This window comes from Schistocerca cancellata, chromosome 9, assembly GCF_023864275.1.
Source record: "Schistocerca cancellata isolate TAMUIC-IGC-003103 chromosome 9, iqSchCanc2.1, whole genome shotgun sequence".
Lineage (NCBI taxonomy): Eukaryota > Metazoa > Arthropoda > Insecta > Orthoptera > Acrididae > Schistocerca > Schistocerca cancellata.
This window is the reverse complement of record NC_064634.1, coordinates 101,451,108-101,475,447: the sequence shown is the minus strand read 5'-3', so window position 1 is coordinate 101,475,447 and position 24,340 is coordinate 101,451,108. Positions and strand designations below refer to the sequence as shown.

Sequence of the window (24,340 nt, the reverse complement as noted above, 5' to 3'; positions counted from 1 at the left end):
TTATGTGTATCGATTTTTTGTCACTTGATTTGCCCCACTGCAGCTGGCCATTGCCCAAGTGCCAAATTCTGCACAGCAGAGTGAGTAAGAGGCTTGTGAAATATTATTTTGTCATTGGTAATGTGCTTTGTCCATTGTGTCAAAGTGCACAGTTCCTAATCTGTAGGTGGTGCCCACGAACGTTTTTGTGTTGCGATTCACAAACACAGTGTAAATAAGTGAAATGAATTAGTATGTATTTATTAATGTCGCTATTGTATGTTATTTTCTTTGGATTTTAAGACTGGCACTGTTAAAGTGAATTACATTTGTAGGAGATGCGTTATTTTTCAATGTAACTGTCACGAGTAAATTAGTGTAAATCGAAGATCATAAACATAATTTCATAATAATAATTATTTATTTACTGATGTTAATTAATTTTAATTTTGAAAGGTATATGTATAGCTGCAGAATATCGATACGAGGATATTGTTAAAATTAGTACTTCATATGTGATGGTACACACTGGTACACTGTACCAGTACCTCTGACAAAAAAATATTAGAACATTAGATCTTGAGATGTGGTACAGTAGAACGTTTGCCTGTAGTTGAAGCAATGTAAAACAAACGTTGTATCCACACTTTAAAAATACTCTGAAAAGTGTTAAAATAACGTTTTAAGAAATTTAAGAAAATTTCACAATCACCCTATGGAAAGTCAAAGTACCAAAACCACTTTTTTTTTACAATACAATCGCTGGTTAAAATATTATTGAATGTTTGTGTATGTGAGGTTGACATACGTATTATGTATCGATATTACCTACTATTTTTCATGTAGAATAACATGACTGTTCTCAAATGAGATTTCATAAGACATTGGGGAGAATTGTCCAGCCAACCCTCTTCTTCCCTCGCCTTCAATACCCCACGAATAGAAGATCTTCACTATACAGTACCTCATTCTTGAGGATTAGGCAGCTGCTGTGGGGCAGAGTGAGTGAAAGCAATCAGTGAGCACAAAGTTTGAAAGCTGTACATGAAGGAGCTCATAACTGCTTCCTATCACAATTGCGGTCCAAATTTCCGCGTGGAATCGATTTCTGTGGCTGATACCTTCTAAGTGTGCTTTTTATCTCCTTAAAATATGAGGCCGATTTTGGAATGATTCCTTGTAAGACCATGTTCCACGGGAACAATCATACCCAGATGTCAGACTCTGCAGGAAGAATGTCCCTGGAAACCACCTTACACTCGTCGTTAATGGTGGCACCTCGCTATTTTTACAGAGGGTGGAGACGGAATTGTTCACTTAGCCAGTCAAATGACATAGAAAAACTGGGAAGCTCACAATTTGTGGCACAGTGTTTTAATGGACAAACAGAAACACTGGAAACACTCAGGAATCACTACGTATTATTTTAATGGACATCTCTGGAACTCAGGCTGAGAGGAAAGGTGCGTAAATTGGAAGTTGGGTAAGATTGCGCAATTGAAGTTTAATTAGTGATATACTGAAGGATACTTCGCAAAATACAATTATATTTTAACTGACATTTCATATAACTTTTGCTTTTTACGAGGGGCATGTAATAAGTAAGATAACCCTTTTTTCCTCAGCCAATGTCGGTTGAAAAATGCGGAATTTTACTGTGGGACTTAGAGTAAAATTGTCACTTCAGTTCCTATAGTTTCATGAAATTCCGTTTGGTGGCGGCGCCATACATAGCCTTAAAAATAGCGTCTGTAACAGAGGTGCATTTCAAGTTGAGAGCTGCCATTGAGTTTCTTTTGCAGGTTAAACTCCTGTCCAACATTGCTTTCATAATTTGGTAAAATTTTGGCATACCTCCTGGCACTTCCATGTTGTAAATTACAGTAATTAACTTATTCTCAAAATACAACTATTATTTCTCTATTTCCCAATACTTTGGACAATAACTTTCTGTTGTCACTTCTATTCCTATATTACAAATATATATGGGGTGGTCAGAAACATTCTGAAAAGATTGTAAGGGTGCTGCAGAGGAGGTTGTACTGAAAATTAATTGTTAAGGAAAAAAAGATACATTGCGCCATTACCGAGTTGTTTGGCATTAACGTTAGCCAATCAGGTCACTGCATTTGCAAATTTAAACACTTGAACATTAAAAAATGTGATAATGCACAGAGGTCTCTTGATCCATGAGTTATCACCTGTTGAAATTATCGTTACCAGTTAAAATATGCATTTTTGGAAATGTAAATTAAGCTAGATGAGCAAAAGCTACATTTGTTCGGCTTGAAGAAACCAAATGAAGTACAAGTTTAGTGACGCTGCCTTTGGCAGGCTCTTTGAATTTGCACACATGACAAACTGATTGGCTAATGTCAATGATTAATATCTCGGAAATAGCACAACTTATCTAATTTTTTAACAATTTTTCGAAGTACAAGATCCCCTGCAACACCCTTAGAAGTTGTGCAGACTCTTTCTGACCTCCTCGTCTGTATAGGGTGGTTCTTATTAACGTTTAACACCCCTCCCTCCAAAGCGACGTAGATGGTGCTGAGATAAATAATTTAATATGAGGCACATGGGGCCACAAATGTCTGGAAATATCCCAAGACTGGACGAGAAATGTCGAAGATGTGACGTCATCAGATGTCGTACCTTCCCACAAGTGCAGTGGTCGGGCTTGGGTGCAAACTGATGACTGATCGATAATATAGGCCCTACTTGCATTCGAGTAAACGGTCTCAATTTCGAACACCTATTACAAATGTAATGTTTTGTAAAAGTTACAAAATAATTGTCTTCTCTGTAACCAAGTGAAAACTGTTTTTATTTTGTGTTTATTTCCTTTTGTCCGCTCTTTTGTTTGTCTGCAGAGGTTATTTAGTAAAGAAAACGTAGGTCATTTAGTGGTAATGATGTAATTCCTTGTGACACAATATGGTAGGCTTTTGGTGTACTAGGCCCGCATCTCGTAGTCGTGCGGTAGCGTTCTCGCTTCCCACGCCCGGGTTCCCGGGTTCGATTCCCGGCGGGGTCAGGGATTTTCTCTGCCTCATAATGGCTGGGTGTTGTGTGCTGTCCTTAGGGTAGTTAGGTTTAAGTAGTACTAAGTTCTAGGGGACTGATGACCATAGATGTTAAGTCCCATAGAGCTCAGAGCCATTTGAACCATTTCTTTTTTGGTGTACTAGACTTTGCAATAAACTAGCGGAAACAGCAACAGTGGTAAATACACTGCTGGCCACCGTAAATGCAACACCAAGAAAGACAAGAGGTAGCACAACAAAATTTATTGTGTAGATAACATTTTGACCAAGTATCAAATGATTACGTTTACAGACGTCTGTGACATGTGGTTCCTGTCAGAATCAGTAGCCAGAGTAGCCGCCATTGTTGGAGATCACCGCTGCCACACGTCTCGGCATTGAGTCAAAGAGACGTTGGACGTGTTCCTGGGGTACAGCAGCTTCCACACGTTGCCAAAGATCATCTGGTGTGGCAGCTGGGGATGTAATCTGGGTCACTCATTGAGCAACCATGGACCACATGTTTTCTATCGGCGAAAGATCCGGAGAGCGAGCCGGCCAGGGAAGCAATTCAATCTGGTTACTGACGAAGAACCTTTGGACAATTCGTGCCACGTGTGGTCGCGCATTATCCTGTTGAAATATGGCTGTGGCCGAGCCCTGAAGGTAAGGAAGGAAAACTGGCTCTAGCACCTCGGATATGTAGCGCCGGCTATTTAAAGTATCGGCAATGCGTACTAGAGGCGTGCGAAAGTAATATCCAATACCACCCGATACCATAATACCCGGTGCAAGACCAGTGTGGCGGTGCATAATGCAGCTGTCCAGCATCCTCTCTCCACGGTGTCTCCACACTCGAATCCGACCATCGTGGTGCTGCAGACTCGTCAGTAAAGACAACGTCATTCCATTCTGCCGTCCACATCCGTCTGTCATCACACCATTGGCGACGGAGACGTCTGTGGTTCTGCGTCAATGGTAGACGAAGCAATGGACGTCTTGCGGACAGACCACTCTGCTGTAAACGGCGCCGAATGGTACGCGCAGACACTGGATGATGCGTTACAGACGCAATGTGCTGTGCTATGGTTCGGGATGTCACTGAGCGATCCGTCACTGCCATGCGCACAATTTGCCTATCAGCACGTGCAGTGGTGCACCGAGGTGAATGCGATCGACCACGTCGGTCCGTCGTACCCTCCTGCATCCAACGGTCACATATCCGCATTACAGTTGTTTGGTTTCGTCCAACACGACTAGCGATTTCTCTGTATGATAATCCACAATCTCGGTAAGCCACTATCCTTCCTCTGTCGAACTCGGATACTTGATCAAAAGATGTTCGCTGTTTTCTACGAGGCATAACTGATCGTCTTGTGAAACAACCACAAGGTAAACACACGTGCCGAACGTACACTCGTCGAAATCGCCAAGCGCTATGAGGTGGCGCCACAGGCGCGCGTGATGTGCGTCTGCGCTGAAATTCTAATCAGTTGCATATCTCATCGCTGCAAACTCATGATGTAAATTTCACTTGATTCGGATGCTTCCTTCATGGTGTTGCATTTACGGTGGCCAGCAGTGTAATAAATGTTGAATGAGATTTTCACTCTGCAGCGGAGTGTGCTCTGATATGAAACTTCTTGGCAGATTAAAACAGTGCATTGGACCGAGACTCGAACTCGAGACTTCTGCCTTTCGTGGGCAAGTGCTCTACTGACTGAGCTACCCAAGCAGGACACATGGCCTGTGCTAGTTCTGCAAGGTTTACAGAAGAGCTTCTTTGAAGTTTGGGAGATAGGAGACAAAGTACTAGCGGAATAAAAGCTGTGAGTAGGTGTTGTGAGTCGTGCTTTGGTAGCTCAGTCGCTTGAGCTGTTGCCTGCGAAAGGCAAACGTCCCGAGTTCGAGTCTCTCTCCGACACATAGTTTTAATCTTCCAGGAAGATTTTAATAACAAATCTTACTCATTGAAGACACAAAATCATTCAATGCAATAAAACAAATATTACCTGTGAGATGCAAAACTTGGACACTGAGATCCTCACGCTACAGCCATGGACATGGACCCAGAGCCACAACAATGTGAATACTTGACTTGAAATTGAATGATCAGGTTCGACAGAGCAGTGGGCTCAACCGCTGCACGTGCAGCAAGGTACCGCATTTGATGGCGTCACACATTCAACATTTGTCATCCACTCTGAGGGTATTTACTGACATTTGTCTCAGCAGTATCTACATCGTTCCAGAGGTTTTTAAAAATTAGTAAGAATGCCCTGTATATGTTACAATAGGTATATCACTTTTACTGAAATTAAACATATGGTTCACCTATCAATATGACTCACCATGCTCATTAACATCAATTGAGTTCGTGGTAACACCTAGTGAGTTGATTTACTAGAGACGTCCTGTCACAGCAGCCAGCCTCATCGACCAGTCGCACTCCAAGAAAGCGGCGTGTTGACGATTGATCATCTTGTGTATTCATTTTCTCTGGCCAATTATTGTAAGAGCTGAATCATTCTTCGCCTTCAGATATCTGGTCTCTCTTGTGGAAGATTTTAGAACCGCAAAAATACCAAATTTGTTGTGGAACCTTTGCAGTGTGTCACAAAGAAGCAAAATAATGAAATAAAAAGTAAAAGTACAGACAATTATGGAATCAGCTAATATAAAAAGAGCGAGTGTGGCGAAAATATATTAAATAATAATAATATTAATGATAGTAATAATAATAGTAATTTTATTGTCATTCGGCCATTACAGCAATAGACAATGTCAGTCATATAATACAATATAACTGTTAATTCATAGAAAACAAGAGGCATGTCATTAATACTACGAAATTATATTACATTTGATATAATCATTTATGTCATAGAATGGGTGAGCAACTAGCCACTCGTATAGTTTTTGTTTGAATGCTTCTTGAGGTAGTTCTTGTACATATTGTGGAAGCTTATTAAATAATTTGTGCCCCATCAGTTCATAGCTGTTAAGTGACTTTGACAGTCTGTGGTAATGAGTATAAATGCATCTGCCTCTCCTCGTGTTGTAGAAATGTATATTTTCTCTATATTTTGCTTCTGCTAACTTCTTTTTTGTATGGAGTAAAACATAGTAAATATATAGGTTTATTACACTCATGATTTTTTGTTCACAGAACAATGGTTTGCAGTGTGCTTCATATGAGAACCAGTAATTATCCTAATGGTTTTCTTTTGTAGTATTAGGATGTCACACACTGAACTCGAGTTCCCCCGTAAAATAATATCATATGTTAGGATGCTTTGGAAAAATACAAAATACGATGTCTAACATAATTTTGAGGTACACAGTCCATAAGTCGCCATAGTAAATGCATCGGTCTAAACAATTTACCATTAATATATACCCCAGGATAATTTATCATCACACCTAAAAACTTAACACAAGTAAGATCATCTGATGGAGGCTTGTCTTTTAGACTAAAAACCATCTGCTGCATTTTGTTATCATTCAGCAGAAAGCCAGCTGCTTTAAGCCAATAGGATTTTTGAGCCATTGTCTCTGCAACACAAGCTTTGAGGCTACTGAAATCATTACTACAATGAAGGAAAGTTGTATCATCTGCATATAGTACTGTCATGGACTCGATGAATGATGGCAGATCATTAATCATTATTAGGAACATAAAAGGCCCCAGTACAGATCCCTGTGGTACACCTATTTTAACCAATTCACTACTGGACTTTTCTTTACCTACACAAACAGCTCACTTGCGATCCTGTAGGAAAAATTTTAATAGTTTAAGGCTTTTACCTCGAATGCTGTAGTACTCCATTTTTCTAGGAGTATATATGTTCTACACAGTCAAAAGCCTTACTTAGATCACAAAAGGTGACTTGAGCAATTCCTTTGTCTTCAAACACTTGATGTATTTGTTCGACTACTGAGTCTAAACCATACTGTGATTCTCTAATTATTCCTGAATTTTCAAAGTACGCAGATAACTGTTGGTATATTGCACATTAAAACACTTTAGATGTTAGCAGACGACTACACCGTCTGCTCCGCCAACGTCAAAACTTTCTTCCTAAGAAATTTTGATGGTGATGCCCTGTATGATTCCATAACATTGACGGCCTGTGTGAATGCCATTGTTTAAAATTCATTGTGAAATGTTTTAATATTCCATTCTGTCAAGTATTAATGGACCATAACTGTTGTTGTAAATTTATAATACGGGTTTCACACAAACAACTAAGGTGGCGTCACAGCTTGTGCCATCGTGAGCTGCCGTTCAAACAGGACACAACAAATTATATGTAGTTGCACGGCTTTCAATATGGCGTCAGTGGAAATCATATGGGTGTTATGAATGTTATAGAACAAGTTATGGCATTAAAACTTTGACAAGAGTAAAACGCAAGGAAGATGATACCCAAATGTTGGATCCGAAAAAGGATGTCGCGCAGGAATAAATCAGGGCCCACAAACACATTTATAAAAGAAATAACACTCGAGACGAAAATGCTGTCAGCTACGCCAAAGTAACCATAACCAACAGCTGTCAGGTGAATATCATCTGCAGACACGCCACTCTTCCAAGATTTTGGAATTCGTTGGTATAAGCATGTCGAACAACTAATTTTTAGTTTAACAGCTGTCACATCACTCTCAGGAGCTACCTATTTGTAATCCACAATTTATATAGGTCTTGGTCTCACTGATCACGAAGCGTATGCGACTCGCTTTTTAGGTTGCACATAGTTTATTTATTTATTCATCAAAAATTTAGGATACGTCATTGGTTTGCAAGTATCGTGCACACACACAAACACTGATGCAGATAATCAAATTTTTTTTTTTAGTTCTACAAATTGCGAAAGTGTACCTGCCGACTATTGATTTCAGTTCTTTTACTAATAAAAAGGAAACACAGTGAAATCGAATAAAGTACAGCAACAATTACTCCACGTTATCTGCGAGAGAATGCTCGTACTTCGAAATACTGCCACAGTGGGGCAATCAATGGTGGAAGGAAAGTGGAGTAACAAAGTACAACCAAGCTGAACTTTTTCTGACATGACAAAAGTTGCGTCTCTAAACCTGCGCAGTAGAAACTGGGAATTCACACATGCAAATACGTTACAACTGCAGTATGCCACTAGCTGTGCCAACACTTTGGTTGCGTGTGTGAACCCGGCTTTACACGATATGATTGTACTTGTGCTAGGTCATAAGTAAATGAGAAAAATAAAATAGAAGTATGCACAAGAAATACAATGCACGAATCACGAGAATTCGGTATTGCTTTCCTTAGCGGGTGGAAGGCTCTCGAAACGTCAATGTTGGTTGCACTGTAAAACATAACACAACACAGTCACTGTTTGAAATGTAAAGATTTATCTGGAGGTGTTGATAATTTAGTGAAGTGTTCTGTATATGTAGTGGTTGGATGTGGAATAAATGTTAATGTTTACTTATTGGTATTGTTAAAATACTGTGATTACCCTTAGATAAAGGCAGCAGAAATCACGGCAACTATGAAAAATGCAACGCTTCACTTGTAATCATCTAGGTGGGTTCGAAATTTGCCATCGAAGGAAAAATGGCACATCAGTGGTTATGAGTTGTAATTATGTCGTGTGTTGCATGCTTTTAAATGTTTTCCAGACGCAGCTGTTTTTCAAAGGAACATGTTGGAATGATTCTTTTCCTGTCAGTGTCGGCGACCTCTATTTGCCTGAAACGTACCAACTAGGTCTAATTTTTCAGTCAGCAAATGTAATGATCGTGACAATAGGAGCATGTAGGCTAACTGTAAATCAATATATTTAGTGCTACACACAGTTCAATATTTTTAAGGATACAGTTTTTTTCTGACCTGCGCAATATACGTTGTAAAAATTAACACCTCACACCCATTGTCATTCATATCGTGTTAAAGAACATAGGCCACACATCCTCAGAGAAAAATACCACTGTAACGATCGCCGCAGAGATACTCGTTATTTATTACTTGATACTGTCCTTGTGTTTACAAAGGATAGAGTACCATGAAGAGCTGCATCAAACCACTCCCTTCACTGAAAACAACAACAACCATCCTCGTAAATTGATTACATACAAAATTAGTGTTGTCAGTGTTAGTGGGATGTTGGGCTCAGGAAAGCGAAAGCAGTTAGTTCTGAATGTCACAAAAATCTGTGTCTGTGATATTGTGACATAATGGTCACAGAGTTTCCTAAATCCTTTTTAAAAAATGTCACAAAAATCTGGGTCTGTGATATTGTGGCATAATGGTCACAGAGTTTTTTAAATCCTTTTTAAAACTCGTATTTAGTGGCGTGTGTGTAATGTGTGATAACTTGTTCTGTCGTTGTATTGGCTGATGGACAGGAAAGGAAATATGACAGGTGATGGTGATTACACTGTGAGATCCTAACTTACGTTAGGAGAGGTGCTGATGCCTCTCATTTGGCTCTTTCAAAGTAATTTTTTTTTTACATTTTAGGGCTACATAATCTCACTACGTTTGAAATACTCTCTGTGCACTGTGATCCTATTCTCTTTATAGAACATAGCTAGTGAGTGCAATACATTGAAGTGCGCTGGCTGACTTTCATGTGAGGTGAGCCCCTTGAGAACAGTGTTCGACTCTTCCATGTTGAGGGCTCGCTTTATTTCACTCCCTGCTGCCATATACTCTTTGTCAGATTTATCTTGTTTCGTCTGTGTTCTTCCTTCTAAATAATACCTAATTGTGATGTAATCACCGAGTATGTAACAAGTTTGGAGCATAGCAGTCTGTATCTTTCTTGGTGAACAGTGAGCCAACTATACTGCCATTAAATAGTAGTAGAATTATATGAAGTTAATTTACGTATCCCGTGGATCATAATTGGAATCGCTCACTTTGATGTGGAACAAGCCAGTTTTACAATTATAATTTATAGTGACAATCTCAGTGGGAAATACAGCAAAATGCTGAAAAAATGGGGGATAAAGTTGTTTATACTTGATTTACTTAGTTTAAGTCACATCATATTCTTATCATCATCTGGTCTCTAGTACATTAGCAGGTCCTTTGCATATCTACCGGGTGGTAAAAAAATCAGTATAAATTTTAAAACTTAATAAACCACGGAATAATGTAGATAGAGAGGTAAAAATTGACACACATGCTTGGAATGACATGGGTTTTTATTAAATCCACCCCATATTGCTAGACACGTGAAAGATCTCTTGCGCGTGTTGTTTGGTGGTGATCGTGTGCTCAGCCGCCACTTTCGTCATGCTTGGCCTCCCAGGTCTCGAGACCTCAGTCCGTGCGATTATTGGCTTTGGGGTTACCTGAAGTCGCAACTGTATCATGATGACCGATATCTCTAGGGATGCTGAAATACAATATCTGACGCCAATGCCTTACCATACCTCCGGACATGCTTTACAGTGCTGTTCACAACATTATTCCTCGACTACAGCAATTATTGAGGAATGATGGTGGACATATTGAGCATTTCCTGTAAAGAACATCATATTTGCTTTGTCTTACTTTGTTATGCTAATTATTGCTATTCTGATCAGATGAAGCGCCATCTGTCGGACATTTTTTGAATGTTTGTATTTTTTTGGTTTTAATAAAACCCCATGTCATTCCAAGCGTGTGTGTCAATTTGTACCTCTCTATCTATTCAAATTTATACTGACTTTATGATCACCCGGTATTTCATGCGATCTATTGCTTCCTTCTGAATGCCGTTACGTGTGCTGCCATCTACCACATCATCCAGGACCTGAATTGTCTCTCTCCCTCACCTCCTCTGTCCTTCCACATACCCTTCTAAGACTGTTTTTATATGACCCTCCTCATTTTGTAATATAAGTCCAATCCAGTTTTGTTGCCTTCTTTTTATTACATTCAGTACATGTCTTTGATCTTCAACTCTTCTCAGTACCTCTTCATTTTTCAATCTGTCCATCCAGCTTACCCTTTCCACTTACTACCATGCCCACATTTCAGAAGTCTCCAGCCTTGCTGTATCTTCTTTTCACATTTCAGCACCGTATAGGAGGACACTCCATGCCAAATATTTAATTAGCGGATACCACTGAAGCTAAGGGAAAGATTCATGGAGTGAAAATAAATACAAAGGAAACAAGAATAATGACACTGGGAGGAAATAAAATGGTAAAGATAATTTTGAATGTAGAAGTATTAGAACACGGAGAGGCTTTAAATACTTTGGAAGCAATATAGAAACAGACTGGAAGAGCAGCACAGAAATAAAAGCCAGAATAACAATGGCAAAATAGGAATTTTATAAGAAAATAAGAATATTTGGCGGTAAAGATTATACCTTTTTTCATCTGGAAAATTGTTTATGGATCATCATCATAATCAGGATTTCCTTCCAGCGAGCCCGGTAGGAACTTTGTGAACGATATGCCTCCATTGGTTTCTGTCCTGGTATAGCTTTTCCCTCTCCACTGCATCCTTTGTGACTCCTCTTCTCTTGAGATCTTCATTAACGTGGTCTGTCCATATCTTTCTAGGCCACCTAATTGGCCTTCTTCCTGGTACCCCCATCTCCAAATACTGGGATGGAGTTCGGGTCAGGTGCATTCACTTCACATGACCGAACCACTTCAGTCAGAAAGCACTCATCCTCTCCTCTGTAGTCAATGTCACCTGCAAGTATCTCCTTACAAAATCATTCTTGACTCTTGTCTCCCCTAGTTTTTTGTAGAGATGACCTAAGGAACTTCATTTCACATGCTTGTATTTGACACTCTTCTTTCTTATTTGTGACACAGGCCTGTAGACTGTACATCATGATTGGCAGGAGGGAAGTTTTATACATGGTCTGTTCGGCTCCTTGAGGCACTTCCTTGTCCCAGGTTAGAGTTCATACTTGGTGGAAGAAGCTAGATCATTTTTTTATTCTGTTTAAGAATTCTAGTTTGGAAATTGCATTGCGTGATATGATGATACCCAGATAATTGAAGCTTTTCACAAATTCAACCTTCTTCCCCTCCGGTATGGTGTGACAAGGTGTGGGTGTCCTGCTCATCTTCATTGCCACTGTCTTGTTCCTACTTTATGGATCCGTCCATGTAAGATCAGTCAGTGATCCCAGATTTTGATCATTTTTGCACACTTATAGTAACAGTTGTTTGCATGAAAAATCCCGGTTTAAATTTTTTTGGTCCTTTCACTATTGAGCTAATAATTTTTAAAACTTCCAAAATGATGAAATTTTTGTTACAATTCAAAAACTTAAAATTACCATATCTCAAAAACTGTGTGAGTTAAAGACATTAAAGTTGTACCATTTTATTTAGTTTCTTATAAGCTTTAAAATTTTGTGCTAATTCGCGATATTCATAACAATGCTGAATTTTCCCTATTTGTATATTTTTTGTTAATGTGTGTGTGTGTGCGCGCCAAATTTCATGATGGTGTTCCAGTGAAAGCATATTAAAATAAATTTTATTTTGCTAGTAAGTGCAACACCTTATGCAGAAGCTGTAGCACTTTGGGCTTGTTACTAAGATGGAATATATCTCTAAAACCAAATAATGCTGTCAAGTCATTAGCTTTTATTTAGTACCAATCAGTTTATTACATTATTAGAATTATAGACTTAAACTTAAATTCACATGTGGCTTTCCCATGTTAACTGTGAAGATCACATACACAATAGCAGCTTATGCTTGAAACAGACTATGAATAATTTACGTAATTATACCTTCATTTTACAGACACATTAATATTAATCAATATCATTAGTTATACAAAGGTATAGCTGTTATTGTTTAACAATGTGTTATCATAGCACCGTGCAAAGAGAAATTTTTTACTCCTTTTCCAGTATAAAGAAAGAAAAAGCTGGCCGACGATGGTGTGTCAATAGATTTACTTATCCTTTTTCTTGAACTGAATGGACAGTATCTTCAAAGGAGAATATAAGATGAACATCAACAAAAGCAAAACGAGGATAATGGAATGTAGTCGAATTAAGTAGTGATGCTGAGGGTATTAGATTAGGAAATGAGACACTTAAAGTAGTGAAGGAGTTTGGCTATTTGGGGAGCAAAATAACTGCTGATGGTCGAAATAGAGAGGCTATAAAATGTAGACTGGCAATGGCAAGGAAAGTGTTTCTGAAGAAGAAAAATTTGTTAACATCGAGTATAGATTTAAGTGTCAGGAAGTTGTTTCGGAAAGTATTTGTATGGAGTGTAGCCATGTATGGAAGTGAAACATGGACAATAAATAGTTTGGGCAAGAAGAGAATAGAAGCTTTTGAAATGTGATGCTACAGAAGAATGCTGAAGATTAGATGGGTAGATCACATAACTAATGAGGAGGTATTGAATAGAATTGGGGAGAAGAGGAGTTTGTGGTACAACTTCACAAGAAGAACAGACCGGTTGGTAGGACATGTTCTGAGGCATCAAGGGATCACAAATTTAGCATTGTAGGGCAGTGTGGAGGGTAAAAACCATAGAGGGAGACCAAGGGATGAATACACTAAGCAGATTCAGAAGGATGTAGGTTGCAGTAAGTACTGGGAGATGAAGCAGTTCGCACAGGATAGAGTAGCATGGAGAGCTGCAGCAAACCAGTCTCAGGACTGAAGACCACCACAACAACAACAACAACATATCCTTTTTCATCTTTAGATAGCACAGAAGCCAGCCACCATTTGTTGTCATAGATGCAAGCAACAAGTCCTGTAATCTGTTCAAAAGCATGCAGCATCTGGATGTACTTGCATTTTATGAACATCAGAATCCTTACAATCAGAAACAATTTGTGATTTGCCTTTGACTTTACTCATTAGAATAAATACATGATACTTATGTGTCCCTGTGACTGTTGTTTCTTTATGAAAATATTTTGCCAATCTCCTTTTTTTATGCTGCATGCTCGTCGTTGCTTGCTGCGTCGTTTATGCTGCATGACCGATAGCATATATGCTTGATCGCACTCAAACAACTGGAATGAAATTAACCATGTTGTGATTCAATAACTGACTAACATGAGTGTTAAGAAAACCACTTTGACTATTATTTACTTGCATGTATTAGGCCACTGGCTTCATTCTATATGAACATCCTCAGGTGACAGAGTGGCACAAATGTGCCAGTGTCATGATTTAAAATGCTTGATTTCCCAGTAAAACATTGAACCACTCATGTCAGAATATGACAGGTACAATATTCCATTTCATTGGCTGTGCTTGGTACTTACATCGTACTCCAGCACGTGCCTTTCCAGATTTTATTGGGTGATTAAGCATTTTAAGTCATGACACCAGCATTTTTCTGTTGCTTTGTCCCCTGAGTGCATATGCTTGATGGGTAATATATGCACAGAGGTGACTAATTCACACCAGTGCTTTGCTAATTTTGTCACCTCATTTCTGCTGAACACGCGCGCGCACGCGCCCACACACACACACACACACACACACACACACACCCACACACACACACACACACACACACACACACACACACACACACACACAGAGTTCTATAAATATGAGCTACCACCATTGTAAATTAAAAGTTATATTAAATGGAAAATGTGCACTATCCCTTACATTATTTATGTTAATTCTTATATGGCATAGTTTAGTACAATTTTTAAATGATAAATGATACAGAAAAGTGTGTTAATTAGTGCTCAATAATTTCATTTTAACAAATCAATGGAGCCAGCTTACAAACCAAGTACAGTTGAGATGCAGTTGACAATACAAATAGCAGTAAAATAAAATTGTTTTCTGTATGTTCCCAGTGGAATAATATCATGAAATTCGGCATACACATTAACGGATTGTGTGTGACTAACACACATCTTTTTCAAAAGAAAACAACTCTTTATTTTGAATTTTTCAAAATTTAAAAATGTTTTGGTTTGATAAAATTTAGCATTTCAGTAAATTTGGTCAAGCAGCGCATATCTTTAAAACATTTGATAAACTGAATAAAATGGTATAAATTTCAGGACTGTACATCAAATACTTTTTGAGGTTTCAGAACTTGGTAAAAATCCCACTATTTCAGGAACTTTAAAAATTAGTGGCACAGAAATGAAGTGCCCAAAATGTTGTTAATTTTGCTTTTTATCTTAGTTTTATAGGTAGAATAAAATGACAAAAAAATTGGAAAATTCTAAACCATCAAGGCTCAAATTTATTTTTTATTGGTGAATTTCACATGGAATGAGCTTTATTCTTTGTGTGTTACCTACTGGTACATATTGAAAGAATGGAATATATAAAACTGCAGCCATAGTTTACATTTTATGCAATAGTACAAAGACAAAGCTCTTACAAATTGTGCCCCTTGTGACATGGATATCAACTGACACTTAAACTTGTACTCAAAGCAGCTGTGAGGTGGGTATGCTGGCTAAAGATGATAGTTTCCCTTCTTCCCCTGAAATATTGATTGTGGTAACGGATGATCTTTAGCATACATGGTTAGGGTCGAAGATGGCAGTTTGGGTATGTGTTGGCGAAACCAACAAAGTTTTATGTGAAATGAAGGCTGTGCTAAGAATTTGGTCAGTAGAATAGTCTGATGTCCACATTTGTGTCATATTTAGCATCTGCTTCATTTCAAAATTGAAAACTGCAAGGTAGGCTCCTAAAAGTTGTATTAATTAAAAAAAAAAAAAAAAACCATTGAGAATTTTGCTGCACATTATGCATGTGAAATGTATGTATGAAAATGGCAAGGGAGAGGGGGACTATGTAACTCTTACCAAATATGGGCACAATGTACCTTTATCTTAGCAAGTGTCGTTTAAGATTCTGGAATATTTACATCTATATTCTGCATACCACTGTAAAGTAATGGCAGAGGCTATTTCTCGTTGTACCAATATTTTAAGGCTTCTTCCTATTCCGCATGTGTATGAAGTGCGGGAAGAATGATTGGTTAAACACTTCTGTGCGCACTGTATCTATTCTGATCTTGTCTTTTGCAATCCCTATGGGAATAATATATAGTACATTGTAGTATATTCCTCGAGTCATAACTTAATACTGGTTCTTAAAGCTTACTAAATAGACTGCTTTCATGGGCTAGCTTACAGCTGTCTTCAAGAATTTGCCAGTTCAGTTCGTTCAACATATCTCTGTCACTCTCTTGTGGGTCAAACAAATGTGTAACCTTTCATGCTGAGATTTGTTTTTCATTCAGTATTTACTGTTAATCTTATTTTGTACTGGTCTCACATACTCAGACAATGTTATAGAATGAGTTGCATGAGTATTTTGTAAGGAATTTTTTTGTAGACTGATTGTATTTCCCTAGTATTCTGCTAATGAACAGAAGTATGTCACCTGCTTTACTTATATTTGAGCTATATTATCATTTCATTTCATATCCCAACAGCTGTTAACCCAGGTATTTGTATGAATGGGTTGATTCCAATTGTGAACTATTGATATTTTAGGCATAGGCTGTTCTGTTTTTGTGTTTAGTGAAATGCATGATTTTACTTCCTTTGCCTGCATGTTTAAATCAATTTCCCGATCTTGACACAACTTTGAAATCTTATCAAGACTTGGTTTGATATTTGTGTACTTTTTTTTCCCCAGGCGGCAGTTCATTATAGATCATTTGCAAAAAGTCTGAGACCCCAATACTGGTGCTTATAAGATGATTAATATACAACATGAAGAGCAGTAGTCCTGAACACTCCCCTAGGGCACATCTGAAGTTAGTTTTTTGTATGCAGACAACTCTCCAAAGTTAAATGTTTAGAGTCCCTTATTCAAATAAAACACAACTGCCACTTTATCTAGTTTACTGACCACTTAAATCTTTCTAGTTGTTTAGTTTCCATTTCTATCTTGGTTGTCACTGTTGCTATTACCCCCATTGTCACTGATATCAGATTAGACATGGATATCTTCAAAGAGGTCAGTTGTATTTGTTGCCATTAGATGGAATTTATTTCCACCAGGAGTGGGCTTCTGGAACCATCTATTGCAAGCAGAAGAGAAGACACTATTCTTTCTCAGGATGTCTTGTTGCTCCCATCATTTACAAAGCTGTAATTATTGCAATTGGTTGTTGGAAGATTAAAGTCTGCTCCATTGATAACAATGTGATTGGAGAACATTGTATAGAGACCTGAGGTTTTTACTGAAGTTTCAAGTTAAAACTAGGTGTGAATCTAGTGGATAATAGGGAGAGCCATACTAAGTTTGTGTCCACCCTTGATGTTGCCCAATTAATTTTGCAACTTGCTTCAGTTTTGACAGTTTCGAGGTTCTTGCCCACTTTGACAAATACAACACCTCAATTTCCCATTGGCCTATTTTTCGGCACACAGTTAAATTAGATCCAAAATCTCAGTGCTCTTATCTCCACACTTCAGCCAGCTTTCTGCACCTAGCACCTTGTGAGCTTCATAGCTTTTTAACAGCATTTCAAACAACAGCATTTGTTGCAAATGCCCTGGCAGTTGATTACTAGATAGTACAGGGAAAAAACTGATAGTGAACAAAATCAGAAACACAGAACTGCTTTTTATTTTAAAATTTTTCTTAACAAATGAAAATCCAGGAGTGAGTACATTTCTTTAGATCTCACACTAATACTTTAGAGTCTCATACAACTATCATTTTATGGACTGCATGGAGAACAAGTCTATTAATAATAATAATAATAATAATAATAATAATAATAATAAGTCCCTGATACATTTACACAAGGAATAACTTATCTGAAACCTAAAGATCAAGCAGACACAGAAAACCCAGCAAAATATCGCCCCATAACATGCCTACCAGCAATATGCAAAATATTAACTTCAGTCATTACACAGAAATTAATGACACATACAACACAGAACAAAATTATAAATGAAGAAATTTGAAACTCAAATACTGACTACAAAATATGGACAAATTGAGAGAGTTCCATTCTTTAAATACTTAGGCGAGGTCCTAGAACCCACAGGGGGAGAGAAAACTGCACAAAAAGTTCGACTGCAAAAACTGAAAAGAGCATACTGGAAAACCCACAACATCTACAATAAAAAGTGTCTCTCCATTCACTCAAAAATACGACACTACAATACAGTAATCAAGCCCGAAGCACTATATGCCAGCGAAACACTCACACTCCATAGAAAAGGCGACCTGGAAGGCATCCTGAAAGAGGAACGCAAAATTATCAGAAAGATTCTTGGCCCAAAAAGAACTGAAGATGGATACAGGTTACAGTCTCGGAAAAATACAGAAAAATTATCTAACCTCGCCGCAGACATCCGGAAAAGAAGACTAAAATTTTACGGTCATATCCACAGACTCCCAACACCCAGACTCTCCCACAAAATTTTAATATACATTGAAAAATTGAAAACCATACCCTGGATAAAAGAAACCAAAACAGATCTAGCAAATGCACAAATAAATTCTTCAGAAGTTATAAACAGAAATGTATACAGGCAAAAAATCAATAGTTGGAAAGTACAACCCGAGAATGAAGTTTGCAAGAGACAGGGGACAAAATGGACAGAGGAAAGAAAGAGAATTCATGGGGAAAGAATGAGAGAAGTTTGGAGAATTAAAAAATTGAATCGGAAAAGCTTTGCGTGATCCGTATGGGTCCAATCGCACATAATAATAATAATAAATAAATGAAGAACGAAAAGGCTGCTGCAAAGGAGCACGAGGATGTAAAGAGCAACTGACAACAGATGTAGAGGTGACATATCAAGCTAAAACTAAACAAAGGTCGCTACACTGCGCATACATTGATTACCAAAAAGCTTTTGATAGTGTACCCCACTCATGGTTACTACAAATTGGAAATATTCAAAGTAGATCCTAAATTGATACAGTTACTAAACATAGTAATGAAAAATTGGGAAACCACACTTAATATCCAAACAAATTCAAGTAATAGCACATCACAGCCAATACAGGTTAAGTGTGGAATATACCAAGGAGACTCATTAGGACCTTTCTGGTTCTGCCTTGCTCTGAACCCACTATCCAACATGCTATATAATACAAATTATGGATATAACATTACTGGAACATACCAACACAAAATCACACATTTGCTGTAAATGGATGATCTAAAACTACTGGCAGCAACAAATCAACAACTCAACCAATTACTAAAGATAACAGAAGTATTCAGCAATGATATAAATATGGCTCATTTGGAACAGACAAATGTAAGAAAAATAGCTAACACAGCCACACATCGATCAAAACTCATCCAACACATGGCTAAGAAATGGCAATGTATACAGTTAGACGGAAGGATTCATGATTGCAGTACAGGATCAAACAATAAAAACCAGATATTACAGCAAGCATATTATTAAAGATCCCAATACCACAACAGATAAATGCAGACTTTGCAAACAACAAATAGAAACAGTAGATCACATCACAAGCGGATGTTCAGTACTAGCAAATGCAGAATACACCAGAAGACATGACAATATAGCAAAAATAATACATCAACAACTTGCTATACAACATAAACTAATAAAACAACACGTTCTCACATACAAGTATGCACCACAAAATGTACTGGAGAATGATGAATACAGATTATACTGGAGCAGAACCATTATAACAGATAAAACATCACATAACAAACCTGACATCATACTCACCAAAAAAAGAAAAAATTAACACAACTAATCGAAATATCCATACCCAATACAACAAATATACAGAAGATAACAGAAGAAAAAATTGAAAAATACATCCAACTGGCTGAGGAAGTCAAGGACATGTTGCATCAGGATAAAGTTGACTTTATACCAATTATACTATCAACTACAGGAGTCATACCAATATCCACCATTACATTAACGCAATACAGCTACATCCAAACATATATATACAACTACAGAAATCTGTAATTTTTGATACGTGTTCAATTACCCAAACGTTCCTAAATGCAATGTAACATATACTGTACAGTTAAAAGGAAGTCACGCTTGATCCAGGTCCACGTCACTTTCCATTTTTAACCAGACATAATGTCTGAGAAAGGAAAGAAATAATAATAATAATTTGTGTGAACTCAACGCACATAGAAAGTTACCTGAGTAGCAACTTGTGATGTGTAGTGTACACCTGATCCAGTTAGGGAGACCCTAGAGTTCTCAGTCCTTTGGTGGAAGCCTAGACTGTGACAGCTTTGTTTGTCATTGAATCTTTTCTTGTTTGGTCCTTCTACATGGCTCCTACATGGCTCAGAAGCTGGGGTCACAGTTTTGAGGATAATCCTGCAGATTGTGAACTTCATTAAGGTTATGCAGCAAGGCTTGCCAGTCTGACCTCCACTGTCAGATGCTGGAAATATCAAAGTATGACCTCAAAGCCCACATGACAGGCATAATTCTCTCCAACATGTGTCAGCCCCATCAAGCTTCACAACTCTTTTGTATGTGCATGGGCCCACTGTTCAATGCAGTACTTCTTCCTGCAGGTCCAGGGGTTAGAATAGGCCCGAGGTATTCCTGACTGTCCCAAAGAACAAGCCAGTTGGGGAGGGGCACCTTACATGGTGCATAGTCTCCATCATGTGCTGAGACCCCTTGCATCCTTCATCGACATGGATCTGCACTTCTGCTAGTTCTCCAGCTGTTGATCGAGGTCACCCTCCTGGGTTCATTTTCCTCCACCCTCTGTGCAATATCGCATTCCGCGCTGTTGACAATAATGAACTTCTTAGCACGCTTGCACCTGATATCAAGCACAATAGCCAGTTTGTTGTGGTGGGGCCACCATGTACCCTGTTGGTTGTAGTCCCTTGACAAACTCCCCACATATGCGAAGGAGTAGATGCCCGTCACCCTGGGGATTGGTATTCCCGGCAGTGGCCATCCTGCCAGTGCCAGGCGGCCTTCGCTGTGGCTGGGTGGTGCTGTGGGGAGGGCCACTGGTTGGAGTGGGTGGCATCACGGCGGATGACACGGCATGGAGCGTAGTACATCATCTCTTGCTGGTGGCCAAGCACCAGCAGTTTCTAAGCGGTCAAGGTCTAACTTCAGTGCTAAGGAATACGACCCAAAATCGCTCCCCCCCTCTCCCCCCCCACCTGGCCACACCATGGGAGGAACGCCAGGCTAAGTATGGCAGCGAAGCTTATTCGCCCTGGTACCTCATATGTACAAGAGTTGATGAGGAATTTTTCTTGTCAATGAAACCTTAGTTTTTTTGTGAAGCATTTAGAGAACAAGTTTGGGGAGGTGGAGGGCTTGTCCAAAATGTGGTCAGGGCCTGTCTTGATCAAAACAGCATCCTCTGCCCAATCACGGGCACTACTTGCCTGTGGTAAGCTGGGGGATGTTTCTGTTTCCATCAGAGCTTAAATATGGTCCAGGGTATCATAATTTCGCAGGGGCCTTCTTTTGCAGTCTGACGATGAGCTGCGTGTCAATTTAGAGTGGTGAGGTGTCCATTTTGTCCGGCGCGTCCACTGGGGTCTGAGGGATAACCAGGTCGCCACTGGTGCCTTCATCTTGGCCTTCGAGGGTGACATTACCCGAGAAGGTCAAGGTGATGATCTACCGTTGTGACATAAAGCCATATATCCCTTCCCCGATCCGCTCGTTAAGTGCTGGAAGTTTGTCTTCCTGTTGTACTTCCAGTGTCACCTGTCGGGATTGTGGATGTCCTTCACATCCCAATACTCCCTTTTCCCCACCTCCCATCTGTGTCATCTGCAGAGAGCGCCATTCGCCTTGCTTATCAGACTGCAGGATTTATCAGAAAGAAAAAAAAATGGAATACAAGACCCTGGACCGACTGACCTACACTGAGGCTAAGAGAAAATATGAGAGGCATGTGCATATGACATCAACCTTTGCCGCCGCTATGACAACGGTTCTACCATCTTCCGTTCTGCCGTGTACAGTTGGCCCTCAGAGTTGTCAGACTCCACCTGTCACCTTGATGGTGAGGGCCACTTCCCTCCCTGTTGCTTCTGCACATCTTGCTTCAGGAGCAACACTCCCTCCCCCCTCCCCCAACCATCGGGGTCGTCGATCCCCACTTCTCAGCCGGAGTAGTGTAAGTCTTCTTCAGATCCTCTCGCCAGGAAGGGATTCCTTGAGTCACTCCCTTCCCAGGTTCCTACCAGTGACAGAGCTGACACCCACCAATGGCTGAAGCAACCACAGGTAGCTAGTCGTAGGGCTTCACGGTCCTCAGTCCATGAGACTGACTCAGTGAAGCCCTCCCAGCCGAACAAACCTAAGGAGCAGTGAGAGAAACCTAAAAAGAAAGACCCCAAGAACCAAAGCGCTGCGGTGGCACCAACAGCACCACTACCTACAAGCTCTGTGTCTGAGGATGAGGTGGAGATTCTGGTGTTCACTGAGGACCTAGATTTTGCTGGGCCCTCAGACACAATGGATGTCGATTGCACAGGTACTAATCTGGTGGCAGCAGGTGACCCTGAGGCATAGACTGCCTCATTGAATGTGTCATGTCTTCCCAGTCTCACAATCACGTAACCTTCCAGTGGAATTGCAGCAGTTTTTTCCACCACTTGGCTGAGCTACGACAACTGTTAAGATTTTCACCTATTTTCAGCATTGCCCTCCAGGAAACCTGGTTCCCGGCAATGTGGACCCCTGCCCTTCACGGCTATAAAGGGATATTACAGGAACTGTAGCGACTAAAATAGTGTCAGGTGCTTCTATGTATGTAGTGAATCTATGCCCCTTCAAACCCCTTTTGAATCTGTGGCTGTCAGGATAAGGACGACACAGGAAATAACTGTCTGCAATGTATATCTTCCTCCAGATGGTGCAGTATCCCTGAACATATTGGCTGCACCGATTGATCAACTCCCTAAATCTTTCCTACTTTTGGGAGATTTTAATGCGCATAACCCCTTGTGGGGTGACACCGTGCTTACTGGCCAAAGTAGGGAGGTCGAAAATTTACTGCCACAACTCGATCTCTGCCTCTTAAATACACGTGCGCCTTCCCCCCCCCCCCCCCCTCCCCACATTTCAGTGTGGCACATATTTGGCCATTGATCTCTCGGTTTGCAGCCCTGGCCTTCTCCCATCTATCCACTGGAGGGCACATGACGACCTGGACCTGTGTGGTAGTGGCCACTTCCCAATCTTCCTGTCACTCCCCTGGCATCATGCCCATGGACGACTACCCAGGTGGGCTTTAAAAAGACAGACTGGAAAGCCTGATCCTCTGCTGTCACCGCTGAATCTCCCCCACATGGTGCCATCTATGTTGTCGTTGAGCAGATCACTACAATGATCGTTTCTGCGACGGAATTCTTTAGGGTGCCCCTGTGAAAGACAGTTCCTTGGTGGTTGCCAGAAGTTGCTGAGGCAATTAAAGAGCGTTGGTGAGCTCTACAGCGACAGCCTTCCCTAGAGCACCTAATAGCCTTTAAGCGGCTCTCTGCCTGCGTACACCGGCTTATAAAACGATGGAAACAGGAGTGTTGGGAGAGGTATGTGTTGATCATTGCGTGCCATACGTCACCTACCTATGTCTGGACGAAGATCAGACGTCTTTTTGGGTACCACACCCCAACAGGTGTCCCTGGCATTAACATCAATGGCATGTTATCTACCAATGCAAACGCGCTTGCCGAGCTTTTTGCTGAGCACTGTGCTCGAGTCTCTACATCGGAGAACTACCCCCCAGCCTTTTGCATCCTCAAACAGTGGATGGAAATGAAAGTCTTCTCATTCAATACATGCTACAGTGAACCCTGTAACACCCCATTTACAGAGTGGGAGCTCCTGAGCGCCCTTGCACATTGCCCCAACACAGCTCCCAGGCCGGATCGGATCCACAGTCAGATGATTAAACATCTCTTGTCTGATTACAAGCGACATCTCCACTTCATCTTCAACCGGAACTGGTCTGTGGTTTCTGGTGCTCAAACCCAGTCAAAACCCACTTGATGTGGATAGCTACCGGCCCATCAACCTCACCAACTTTCTTTGTAAGCAGCTGGAATGTATGATGTGTCGGCGGTTGGGTTGAGTTCTGGAGTCATGTGGCCCACTTGCTCCATGTCAGGGTGGCTTCCGCCTGGGTTGCCCTACCACTGATAATCTTATGTCCCTCGAGTCTGCCATCCAGACAGCCTTTTTCAGACACCAACATTTGGTTGCCATCTTTTTTTACTTGCGTAAAGAACACAATACGACCTGTCAACATCGTATACTTGCCATATTGTATGAGTGGGGTCTCCGGGGCCCACTCCCAGTTTTTATCAAAAACTTCCTGTCGCTCCGCACTTTCTGTGTCCAGGTTGGTGCCTCTCATAGTTCCCCCCCCCCC

At 40.1% G+C, this 24,340-nt stretch overlaps 1 protein-coding gene across 1 annotated transcript in view; it reads left to right on the top strand.

Moving 5' to 3' along the window:
- Positions 1-8,353: 8,353 nt before the first annotated feature.
- The window catches only part of LOC126100654 (CD2 antigen cytoplasmic tail-binding protein 2 homolog), a 78,959-nt gene continuing 62,972 nt past the window's right edge, over positions 8,354-24,340 (top strand). Inside the window, exon 1 of the mRNA XM_049911280.1 lies at positions 8,354-8,577. The gene's annotated coding sequence lies outside the window, so the exon portion shown is untranslated. The remainder of the gene's footprint in view (positions 8,578-24,340) is intronic.